We start from the raw sequence: 12,432 nt of genomic DNA, 5'->3' as shown, positions 1-12,432 counted from the left end.
TGGGCTGCTGTTTCGTTTCACTTGGAGATGACTTGGAGAGGAGGGAGATGGAGGAAAATCTGCATAGATCCAGTGTTGATGTAAGGTCATAGGTGAGACATTCCTAAAGCCTGCAAATGCCGTTCCCATGGCTAGACCAGACTGGTAAGGGCAGATTAATACCTGAGCTGACATCCACTGGGAGCTTGGGTGTAAGAGGAGGGATGTTTTGTCTGAAACCCTTCCAGAAAGGAGTCCTTGAGAGGCAGGGGGCAGAAATAAACAAGTAAAAGATGAAGAGGAGGAGGATTGGTGTGAATTTGTGCCCTCAACATACATAATATCAGCCAAGGTGATGGGGAAGTTGTGTCAGGGTTTCCTGCACTGTCGGGCCCTGGAGAACAGTGTGCATGGGGAATAAGAAACCCTAAGAAAGAAAGGGGGAGAACTGCAAGCCCCAGGAGGTAAAAGTGTATTTATTTTTCATGTGTTGCATCAAACACGCTAATTTTGCCTGGAAGGGAGGGCAAGCATGTGCAAAAACAGTCCGGCTTGCTAGGAAAGGGGTGGGGAAGCGTGATGCCAGATAGCTTAGGGAATGTTGCTGTAGGCCTGTCTCTCCCCTCCGCATCCATGCAGGGCACAAGATCGGCATCCGTACGTACAGACCATCCCGCAGGCGTGCGCCAGGGCTTTGTAACGGAGCCATGCTCTCCCTTTGAGGCCAAGGCACCCCTAGCTCCCTACCCTACCCCCCTTCTCCCCTTCCCCCTGCTCCCATGTGCTTTTATTCCTTTTGCAAACAGCGTATGCCAAATCCAACTTCACAGCTGGCTCTGCTCCACGTGTTTGTTTTCTATGCCTGCACAGCGCTCTCCAGCTCCGCTTGCGCCACGGCTCAGAGGTGGAGGCGGCGGGGGGAGAGCAGGGGTGGTGGTGGGGAAACAGGAGCAGGCTGCTGCTTGCCAAGCCCTTATTTGTTTAAAGCTTAAGCCTGTTTGAGAGAGCCTTTTTGGAGTGAGGGGTAAGTGGCAGGGGCGGGATGCGGGGGAATGGACAAAGTAAACTGTGTGTCAAGGAAAGCAAACTTTGCAGCTGGAATTGCTGCTGGTCCTGATTGTGTGAAGGGCCTGGGGAGGTGCCTCCGGCTCCGTGCTCACGCTCTCAACACAGGTGCAAGTGTAAATGGGCAAGGGTGAAGAGCAGGGAGCTGGTGACAGGTCTGTGCTGAGGCCCGTCAGTGCAGGCGCTGCTGCCTGGCAGGCACTGGCCGTGGCTCTTGCCAGCATGTCCTCGTGGCTGGCCAGGGCACGGGCAGGTGAGCCTCTCTTCCCAGGCTCTGGGGCAGCAGCATTTTGCCATCCTTTTGTTGTGGACCATCCCCTTGCCGAGAGGTAAAAACCAGGTGCTGGCCCTGCCCGTCTCTGCAGGGTGATGCGAGGTCTTGCTCCACCTCCTGCCCACGTCTGGGCTGCTGTCCTCAACTGGACCGTCATTTTTGGAGAAGCCTGTTTATTGCTGGGATGATAAATGGGGAAAATGACGTGCAGACACAATCTTTAAAAAAGCCCAAGAGATGCAACAGTCTCCTCTTCATCTCTGGGTCAGGGAAACTCTGTCGCCCTCCAAAGTCCCTGCTGCGAGTGTATCCCCCATCATTTTTTACCTCTGGGTGGGCCCTGTGGGATTTTGGAGCAGTGTGGTGGCTACTGGTTGCAGCATAAATGAGGGCCATGGCTCAGCCCATCCGGATTGATGGCACTTGGTGCTGAGCCCCCACACCCCACCTATGCATTTGGCACCGCCTGGAGCATTTTCTATGAGCAGTCATTTCTGTCCCTTTGTTTTGCTGGCCTTGAGCTTCCTCTTGTGTTTTTTGGAGTAGTGACACATCTTCCAGGGGAAAGCTGTCCCAGCAGAGAGTCCTAGAGGCTTTTGACCTGCTCCCATAACCAAAATGATTATTGTTAGTGAAAAGCATTTAAGTGACAGCTATGGAGAGTGAAAACGCCTATTTATTTCCAAATTTGTGAAAAAGAAGGGGGGGAAAAAAAGGCCCAACTTTTAAATACCATCTTCAAAGGACAAGAAAAATGGGCTTGTGCTCTTTTGCATCCCAGCAACAAGTCATTGCTGAAAGGAGTGCAAACTAGAAGGCAGTTTCTCTTTATGGTGGTGATGGGGATGTCTCTAAAGCCAGCCATCTGGGGATTAAACTTTGTATTGACGTTACTGGCGAGTACTTTGTCCTGTCTCTTTTGTATGCTCTTCTGGATTTTGATGTCAACTGTGTTAAACTAGCCTTGCGCTTGTTAATGCAGTTTCTGGGCCTGCTCCCATTGAAGTCATGGCAAAGATCAGGCTGATTTTGGAGGCGGCAGAATCGAGTCCTCTGTTATGATCTTCTGGATGCTTTGTTTCAGCAGGTATTTCTGCTGTGCCACTGGCTTGTATTTAACATAAGCTTGGTCTGATTTTTACTGCCAGTTGTAGGCACCCCTGCTTTTTAAATACACACTGGAAGAAGGCTCAAAAGCTAGGAAAGCTACCCAAGTCTTTGCTCCGCTCCAGCAGGAAAATTTCTCCATTGTAGCTTCCCCCAAGGAGGACTTAACAGTGTCACTGGCAGTTTTTTTGGGTTTTTCTGGTTTGGGGTTTTTTTTGTGTGTGTTTCATTGTTCCTGATTGGACATGGACAAGATTTTTCTATTGTTTCTAGACAAAGATTTTTTTATTATTTTTTTTTTAATTTGGTACTTAGAGGTAGGTTCATGTTGAAGCATATAAAGAAGTGGGCTGCTCTCCAAAAGTACCCATAGCTGCTGTCTCTCTGGCTTGTGATCCCCTCTGCAAACAAGAGCTTCCGAGACCCGGGTTGGAGGTGGCCGCAGTTGACAGACACCCTGAAACACTCCCTGCTCCCTGGGCGCTCCTACGGTGCTTCATGTAGATGCTGACTAGTGGTGTTTGTCTGGTGTACCACTCCTCTGTGCTTGTGGCTTATATTATCCAGGTTCTGCTTTCAGAGACACAAGTGTTTCATCTGGTTGTTACCAGCATGAATGGATGCTGTGATACTTAGTGTCTGTCCTCTTGCAAGCCTGACCCCGTCACATGACAGAGACAATAAAAGAGAGGTGGGTCTCCTCAGGGCAGCTCCGTGTCACACCTTTGCCATGATTTGTGGTCCTCCTTCCCTGGGAGCTGTTCCTGGCCACTAGTCCAACAGTGAAGAGGCCATAGGGTGATATTAGGTAGCGGAGAATGTGGGATTTATAGTGTTGCTGCCACATTTGGTCAGCGTGGTGGTGTCCTGTTGTTGGGGGGTGAGGGTTGGATGGGGGTGCATGCTCCCCAAGAGCTGCTGGGGGAAGCAACACAGACCACAGCTGAGCAAAAACAGCTTCGGAGGAAAGCATCCTGCTCTCCCTGTGGAAAAGGACCAGAGCGCACTATGGAAGTGCATCTATTGATTAAACTTCTGTCTTAGAGCAGGATGGAGTTCCTAGTGAGAGCAGGAGTGGTTTTCCTGCTATCCTGAGTAACCCACATTTAAACAAAGTGGAGAGAGAAATTTGCTGGAGATGCGGCGCGCTCAGGTGACAGCCCCTGCTCTGAGAAAGGCAGGGCAAGGACTTGAGCCTGGGTGCACATGTGGCAAGTGAGCCATGGCATTGCCTGTTCCTTGCCTGTCCAGTCCCTGGAGCAGTGGGGACAAACACAGCATAAGGAAATCACCCAAAATCCCAACTCTGCCATTTCTCCTTCTTCCGTGACCCCTTCCTCTCCATTTAATTTTCCTGCCTTTTCCTTCCTGCCACATTTATTCCCCACTTTCCTTTGGTGGCTTTTGCCTGGCATCGCTTTCCCTGTGTCTGTCGGGCCTGCCTCCTCTCTGACCTCTCCCTAACCCAAGAGGCGATTAAAGCCTCAACCTCAGACTGCAAGTTTTTGGTGTTTTTTGTTTGGAAAGGGTGAGAAGGGAAAAACAAAAGCAGTGCCCTGACTAATGTAAACTAGCCACAGGCACATCTGTGCCTGTGCGATGATGATGACGGCTCCTGGTGGGAACTGCCCATCCCTCCCAGCACTCTCCTCCACTGCAGTCGCTGACAGGGAGGGGAGCAGCCTGACACCAAGCTCGCGTTGGTGTGGGATTCGGTGCAGTGGAGCCCAGACCAGAGCCAGCAGCATTGCCCAGTGCTCACTGCCCGTCCTGTGGGTACCGCAGCATCAGGCCCCAGCAGAGCCATCCCCTGGGCTTTCCTTACCCAGGTGCATGCTCTCCCTCGTTCCCAGTTCCTTGCTACATGCTTTGCCTCTTTGTCCAAACAGGAAAAGGTGTAGATAAATAAATTTTGTTACTGTTTGTATCAAACATCCTCAAGTAACTCACTCTTCTAGCTAGTGTGAAGTCTCTAGGACAGGGAATGGTTTTCACTCTCTTGTTTAGTACGGCATCTGTCTGCAGCTCTGACTGCATTGACGTTGATCTGGCTTTAGTTGTGATGTGAATGCTAAAGCGGGTATTGTTTTCATGTGGTAAGAGATAGGATGCTTCGGGCAAGTAATACGGGGCAGTAAATCCCCTGCTTGTAAGACTCGAGGTGTGTTTTCACATCACACTTGTGTCTGTGGGTGACCCCTTTCTTGCCACCTCCTCTGAAGTGTTTCTCACTGAAGATGCAACGTTGCAAAGCCTCAGACAGGTCAGACTTCCTTGCTGCACCATGAGCTGAGTTTGTAGCAGATGTTGGGCAAACTGAAAACGCTCCAGAGCAGGTAATTGATCTCCACAAGTGTGTGGCTACATTGATGTGGTTTTCCAAGGGTATCCTGACCTTTTCTCCTGACACCAGCTTTGGCATAGGAGTAGGTTGAGCTGCAAGCCTGTGTACACTTAGTCAGGGTCTCGCAGGACCTCAATACCAGCGATTCTGCTGATTCTCTGACACTTGATATTCAACCTCCCGGGTGCACAGCCTGCACCCCTTGGCAAGTGCTGCAGATGCGCACTCCCTTTGGAAGTTCTCAGCTTCTTAAGGTGTTAGCTGGGAGGCTGGAGTGTTTACAGGTGGATCAAGGATGAGAAGGATGGGGAATGCAGAGGAAAAGTTAGTCCAAAGCTGTGGCAGCACTCCCAGGTTGGGACTGAGGTTGGACTGAAAGGTTTTGATCGGAGAGGCATCCAGTTCCAGCCGCAGGGGCAGCCCTGGCGGCTGCTGCAGGGCCACTTTCCCACCTCGCACGCTTGGAAAAAGGAGCCAGAGAGCAGCCAGCAGCACTGGGCTTGTTGCAGCAACAACATCTGTTTCCTAGGTGCACTTTGTTTCTGAAGAGGCTGTGCAGCACGCTCCATCTGCGCCCTTTTTTTTTTTTTTTTTTTTTTTGTGGCTTGTGCCGCCTTCAGCAGAGGAGGATGGAGGCTCTTAGGGGAGGCAAGCGCTTCCCTGGGAGGACCCTGCACCAGCCTCTGTGCCAGCACTGGCTGTTGGGCTCTTTGCACCCAGAGCAGCATTGTCAGCATCTTGACAGCTGGCCGGCTGCATGCTTATTAGTTGCTACTTTCCTCTTGCCCTCCACCTCTCCTTCGCCTCCTTAGCCACCTCCAACCTCTCCCTTCCCCCTTCCCACTCCTGCCCCACTGGCCGGCCAGCCCTTCGGGGAGCCCCCAGCCTCTCCAGATTAGAGCTCTCCAGGGACCTGGTCCTTTTGAAAGGCAGAAAGAAAAAAAAAAAAAAGAGGGAAAAAAAAAAAAGGAGAAAAAAAAAAAGGGAGGGGGAGAAGGAGGGGAGGAAAAAAATTTATTAAAAAAAAGAGAGAGAGAGAGAGAGAGAAAAGAAAGAGGGGGAACAGAAGAATGAAAACAGACCCAAGGGGCAATAGTCCCTCGAGCCATTTCACTGCATTACAATGAATATGGACTCTATTAAGCTCCGTTCTGCCTGTTAGTGTTTCCCAGGGCAACACAGCTCCCATATGGCAAGCATGCAGCAGATTAGGGTAGGCCTCCGGGCTTCATTGAGGGCCCGAGGCTTGACTGGCAGTTGAACCCCATCCTTCCCCCCCCCTCCTCACACTTGACACTGCCTGTGTTTATCTAAAGCAAAAAGGGCTGGGGTGGGAGAAGGGGGCATTTGGGGGGTTATTGTCCCGGGCAATGGGAGAGGGCAGGGAGAAGGGGGGGGGGGTGTGGGGGGGGTGATGAGGGAGGGAGGTGGGATGGAGGAGAAAGGGGGGGGGGGGGGGGCGAAGCCCCTCATACATATTCAGAAGAAGGGGTCTTGAATGGGCAGAGGAGAAATAAAGCAGATGGAATTCATGTTAAAGAACAGCCACAATCGCCCTCCAAAAACAAGGAGAGAAAAGCGGGCAGCCTTAAAGGAGCGTAGGGAGCAGCGTTTATCCAATTAGCAGGGTTGTCAAATTGAATTTACTCAGAATGGAGGGGGAAGCCGGGGGGGGAAGGAGGGAAATTAAGTGTCTAGGGCATGGGGGGAGCACGATATTGAAGAAAGGACGCGGGTTTTCTTTCTTTCTTATGCTTTAGCCTTGTCTTTTCAAGGGCTGGAGCTGTTTTCGGGGCACGCCAAGTGGCAGCGAAAGCCAGTGTGCGCACTGTTTTAGCACAGGGCTCCTCTCTTGGTAGCTGTGGAAAAGGGAGGTGTATCCTGCAGGGCAAGGCCATCCTCACATCCCTGGCCCGCCCGCAGCAGGACTGTCTCAGGCTGGCGGGTCCAGCCACCCTGGGACCACCATGCTGCAGGCATCGCCCGAGACAAGATGCACTGGCTGTGGTGCCACCACTGTGGTGCCACTGAGGAGCCCATGGCTGGCATGAGGGTGGCATTTTGATCTTCAAGAGACCTCATGCTCGCTTGCTGATGAAATGCCAACATGGAGGGGTTCACTGGGGCTCAACGAAGTCTGCCTGATCAGTGCCAGCTGGAAAGTGGTGCTCATTTCAGAGGAACTGTTGGATGGAGAGGTGCCAGAAACTGCAGGCGTTGGGTCTTCAGGGGTGCAAGCAAAAGTCGCTTTGCATCCTATTGCTGATTCGAAGCCAGCATGCCCAGTTGCCTCCCTGGTGATACCCCAGGCTGTTGTGGAAAGGAGCTGCCCAGGGCAGTGGCTTCATCTTGAGGAAGACAAAAAAAAGTCACAAAGTTTGCTGCGTGTTTTGTTTAGTTCATTGCTGGTTTGGTTTGTATGAGCAGTTCTGTTCAAGGAAAAAGCTGGTTTATCTGTGACTTTAGTTTATTTTTTAGAGAGGTGTCTGTCGCCACTGAATTGCTGAGGACTTGCTTGGAGAAGATCTTTGGGGTTTTTTTAGGGTCACTCAGTGCCCAAGCACAGTTTGTAGTTTGCAAGTGAACTCGCTCATCTGCATGGTGGTGGTGCTGTGCCAGGTTTTGCTCTGGGTATTTTCCTTCTCCCAGCTATAAGCACAAATTTATCCTAGGCTTATTATGTTGTGGCTTTTTGATGGACTTGCTGAGCTCACAAGTAGCCAGAAAGAGAGTCTTTTTTTGCCTAATCACTTTTAAAAAATGGGCGGGGGGGGACGGGACGGGATGGGACGACACACACACCTCCTCACACAGTTAATCGAGGGCTATGTTAACAGAGCTAAGGCACTTGAAAGTCAGGAGCTTCAGAGGGAAGCAGGCGAGCTTTTATCCCTGTTTGCCCATACGCTGTGCTACCTCCTTGACTTCAAAGGTGGGGTGTAACGCTGGGTGCTGCCTCTCCCTGCCCCCTCCTGACAGACACCACCTGCTTCCCGGTCGGGGATCCTGCCTCTCCCTACAGCATCCGCACCCCCATCCCCGCTGGCTTCCCATGTTGTCATGTGGTGGGGGAAGCTTCTCTCCTGCTGCAAACCTCTCCCTTTCCAAACCCTTTCAGAGAGAGCGAGTATAACTTAATGGTGTGAAATGAATACTTTGGAGTGGGGATGGGGGTTGATAGGGTTTAATTTTGCCCTCGGGGAGTGTTACTGCTTGATGGTTTAGGGAGAAACGGTCAGGGATGCCCAGGTTTGCCCTCCATGCCCAGGAATCATGCAGGGGACTTTGCAGCTGACCCGTTCAGGTGTGTCAACCGGACAGTATGTTTTCAGCTAGAGGACTGTGCCGTTGTATGGCGGCTTTTTTCGGGATCAAAGACCAACTTGCCTGATGGGATGGAGGTCCCCATCAGAGAGCTTTTGATTTCCAGCCCTGCCACTGCTTTTCTGTATAACCTTGGGCCAGGCTGGCTTCCTCATCGAGTCCTCGGGTTCCCTCATTCGTAAAGCAAAGGGGTACTGTGGCTGTTTTCTCTTTAACATTTTCTTTTTCCAGTGCTTTAAGCTGTATGGAACAACAGAAAAAAATACTGACTTGTATTAAAAACTACCGATTACAAGTAAAATTAGCACACTGTACTGTGTAAGACATCGCTTTTTTCTGAAGAGCTTAAGTCTCAATGTATAAAACAGAACACTGGGAGTATCATTGTCCCTACTTGACCTGTTGGAAACAGAGACCAGCTGCAGTGAATTCTCCGGAGTCACCCAGGGTGTCCCCAGCTGGTAGCTGGACCTGAGTTGCTGCAGCTTTGCCTTTGTGCAGAGCAGCCCCTTCCCCGTTCCTCCCCTGCACGAAGAGGCACTCGGGGTCCAGTCACCTGACAGAACCCCAGAATGCCCTTGTGTGCATCGACGAGTTTTCCCTGTCTCCCAATCTGCCTCTGCACTTCTCCCCAGCCTGCGCCTTGGGCCGGGGTCTGCGGGGTGGGGATGCTGCCCTGCAGCGGGGGCAGAGGCTGGTTCCTATTTGGGAGCCTTGTAAATTACAGCCAGCGTGGCAGTAACAAGGGCTGCTTGGCTGGCCCTTGTTAAGCAGGAGGGGGCTTGGGGCTGTGAGCAGCATTTCCTCAGTAAAACCTTCAGTTTCTAATCAGCAAACACCTCTCCCGCTGCCTGTGCTTAATTCGGATCCCTTTTTCCTTTCGAGTTTTATCACACACACCCCTGCACACGCGTGCGCCTTTCTTCCCTTTTATATCTTCACCTCTGGGTTTTCTTTCTTGCTCGGCTCCCTTCGCAGTGCCCTCCATCGCGGTGGCACAGCTGGGGCCTCGGTGGCCTGAGGTGTGCGGTGGGAAGCTGAGCCGCCAGATTTTACAGCCCCACCACCCCTCGATATCTCATGAAGCTCTCGTTAATTTTGTTCTCCTAATGGCCCCTCCTGTGATTTACTGGGCTGTCTGAAAGGGACTTAGAGCTCCACCGACAGGAAATTGTTATTTTAACCTGGCAGGAAAGAATTAAAAATAAATAAACAAATAATTTTTGTTTTCCCTCTCCCCCCGCCCCCTTGAAGCTCTTCAAATTACTTTTAACTCTTTCTTTTCCCAGATAGCAATTAAGCAGGAGCTGTTGAGGCTGACGGTGTTGGTGGCTGCAGAACTGTTGGCAACCAGGGGGTATTTCACAGTGTACCTGCCTCGGGGAGAGAAGGCAGCAAAGCAGGGCACCGTCACGCAGCAGCCCAGCAGCTCCCAGTGCAGCCCTCTGCCCAGGACCACTGCCTCTGGGAAGGCAGCTGGAGCACTTCTAGGGCTCCACTGGTCTGCACTGGTCTGGGACCTTCTCCACTCCCCACCTTTGCTGCCTTTTCTGGTGCAGACTGCTCTGTCAGTACTTGCAGGGACGCTGGGCAGATCGAAAGCTGCCTGATTAATAAAGTTCCTTGCTTTGCACTACTGCAGGCTGCTTAAGGGCAGCATTTTCAAAAGAGGTCAGCTCCCATTTAGGCATCGAAATAAGTTGGTTGCCTATTCAGGAGAGCTCAGCACGTCAAGAACTGAATGCTTTTGAAAATCTGGTTTCAATTGTGGAAGCTGAGAATTTCGAAATCTGGCCCTGGATCCTAATAGTTCTTTTGGAATTGATGTTTTCATTCATTTTCCTCATTATTTTTATGCTAGCCATTTACTTTCTTGTACTTCACTCAGCTGTGAAAGAAATGGCCACATGTCCCTATTTAGAGCTCATACTCTGCCTGGAGGTTTGGGGAGGTACCGTACACTTGTTGCAACACACCTTCTCTCCTCAGTCTCTACTCAATATCGTTCAGCCTGCCCAGTGCCGTGGCCAAATTTTTTGATCTCCCCTTTTTTTCTCCCCAACTATTACCCTTCGCCTTTTTACAGACCTGGGGGCAGCCAGTTTAGTCGTTGCATCGATGTGCCTGGGTGGTCCTAGCTCACGAAGGGTCCGTTACACATTTCTGTGCCTTTGGCTTTGCCCTTCTGGCCAGAGGCTCCGTGCGACGCAGAGCTGCAGGGAGGTCTGGTTGGGAACATCTTTGCCTACCCCCTCCCCCAGCATGGGCTCCAAGCAGCAACTCTTTTCCATCCAGCATTTTTCCGTCTTGCTGCCAAACCCATCCAGATAGGGGGAATGAGTCAGCCTTGCTCTGTAGGCTTCCAGCACGGAGGAGCAAGACGTTAAAACCTACCCCAAAAATGTTTCTTCTACCTTGGTGGAAGGCTCTCTGTCTCCAGCAAGCCTTGTGGTGTGAAGTGTTTCTTAGCCCAAATAGACTCCAAGTCTTTTCCAGATGAGTGTAATTAGTGGCACATCAACTTGCACACCAGTGATGGTGTCGGTGGTGCGCGTTCTGCTGCAGGCAGACATCGGGCACTTTTCTGGCCATGGTCCATGGTGGTTTGCCCCAGATGGCTGTGGCATAACAAAGGTGCTTTGGTAGCTGTCTTCCGTGGAGAAATGAACTTGAGTAACTCAGCTAGTCTCCAAATCATGAAAGCATCTTGTACAACAGTATGTGCTGGTTGACGGGCAAATCTCTTCAAATTGTTGGGACTGTCCTCTCGGGTGGGGAGAGTGAGTACCAGGGAGGATGAGGTGTGTGGGAGGGAAGTTGCTGTCTTGTCGCTTCGGCACTAGAGGTTACCCACACTGGATTTTCATATGTAACGGGGCTGTGGGCTGCAGTAGCTGGAATAAGAGTCTAGCTGATCTTGCTGGGTGCCTTCAGAGTATGCCCAGCTTGATGCCCCACAGCCAAGCTCTGTCCATGCTCTTGGCTGCCTGGAAGCCACATCAGGCCATGCCAAGCTTGAGCTAATTTGCCTTGCCTCTCAGCAAGGCTTGTCGTGTTGGCCTCGTGGCCGTGCTAACCAGGACTGTGTGACTCCCAGGGAAGAGCTGCCCTTGCCTTGAGCCCGCTGGCAGGCCTGCTGAGCGAGCTTACATCGACCTGCAAAGTGCCACGAAAAGATGCTCTTTGTGGCGTTTGCAGAGCTCCAGCTGCAGAGTGCTTTGCTAGGCATTGCTTCCTTTTGAAACTGCCAGCTCAGAGGCAGCTTTTCTTATCTCTTCTCAACTTTATATGAATGTCCCCTCCATCGCTTCTCCCCCAGGCAGTGCTCTGGGGCATGGTGGGGGGAAAGGGGACAGCTTGTTTTGCTGTCAGAGGGACAGCCCAATTTGCAGAGATGATTGCAAGCTCTAGTTAGCTGGATTCTTACTGTTGCCGTGTGGATCTCAGCAAGGCTGGCTGTGGGCATCGCCCTATATTGCACTTTTGCACCTTTGCTGTCACTAGAGGCCAAGCAAAGTAATTGCTGAGATTTGCCCAAATGCTGTCTTTCCTTGCTTCAGCTTCATAACTTGCATAACTTCAGGAGTTAGGAGGTTTTAGTTTTAGCTTGAACGGACTTGTCCCCTCTTTTTGACTAAGATGGTGATGGAAAGGACATGCTCGAGCAGTGACCATGGTGGAAGCAGGAGATACTGGTCTGCAGAGCCCTGGTCCTCTTGAGGATGGTGGCTGTGGCTAATGAGCTTGTGGTGTATCTGCAGGGGGAGCAGACAATGTAACTGCTGTTTGGGCTGGCCGCCATGGCTGGTTTGGTCTTGGGCTTCTCCCCTGCCAATGTAGACATGCCGCTGGAGCAATTCTGAAATGCCTTTGAGACTCACCGGTCATCTTCTTAGTGCTGCAGCTGGAAGGAGCTCAAAATCCTGTAGCTGCATTATGATGTCCATAGAGGGACATCTTTTCTTGACTTCAGCTCTTTGCCCTTGGCTGAAGCTGAATTCAGTCTGACATCCGAGGTGTCTCTTGGGGCAGCCACTTAGATCTTTAATCCCCCTGACCTGGCTCATCTGCTTTAGCATTCATTCCTGACGGTGTCTCCAGGGGAGCTGCTGCAGCGTGCAGCTCTTCGCAGCAACCTGGGTTCTGATGGGTGGCTTTGGGCTTCAGGGTTTTTGGAGACTGTTGATGCTTTTGAATATGAACCTGGTGGTTTGTCCAGACAGGGTAGTTCAACTCAAAACAGACAGTGTGTTTCAGGCAGAACAGTTAATCTGAAACCTTTTCATAGGTCAAAATAGGTTCTTAAGTTAGAATAAAGTTGTATTACGCCACATCAGTG

General features: G+C 51.3%; 1 protein-coding gene across 4 annotated transcripts in view; it reads left to right on the top strand.

Moving 5' to 3' along the window:
• The window catches only part of BOC (BOC cell adhesion associated, oncogene regulated), a 56,988-nt gene that overhangs the window by 19,087 nt on the left and 25,469 nt on the right, over positions 1 to 12,432 (top strand). The window lies entirely within an intron of this gene.

This window comes from Falco cherrug, chromosome 5 (genome assembly GCF_023634085.1).
Source record: "Falco cherrug isolate bFalChe1 chromosome 5, bFalChe1.pri, whole genome shotgun sequence".
Taxonomy (NCBI): domain Eukaryota; kingdom Metazoa; phylum Chordata; class Aves; order Falconiformes; family Falconidae; genus Falco; species Falco cherrug.
The sequence above is the reverse complement of the archived record's forward strand: the minus strand, read 5'-3'. Positions and strand labels throughout refer to the sequence as shown.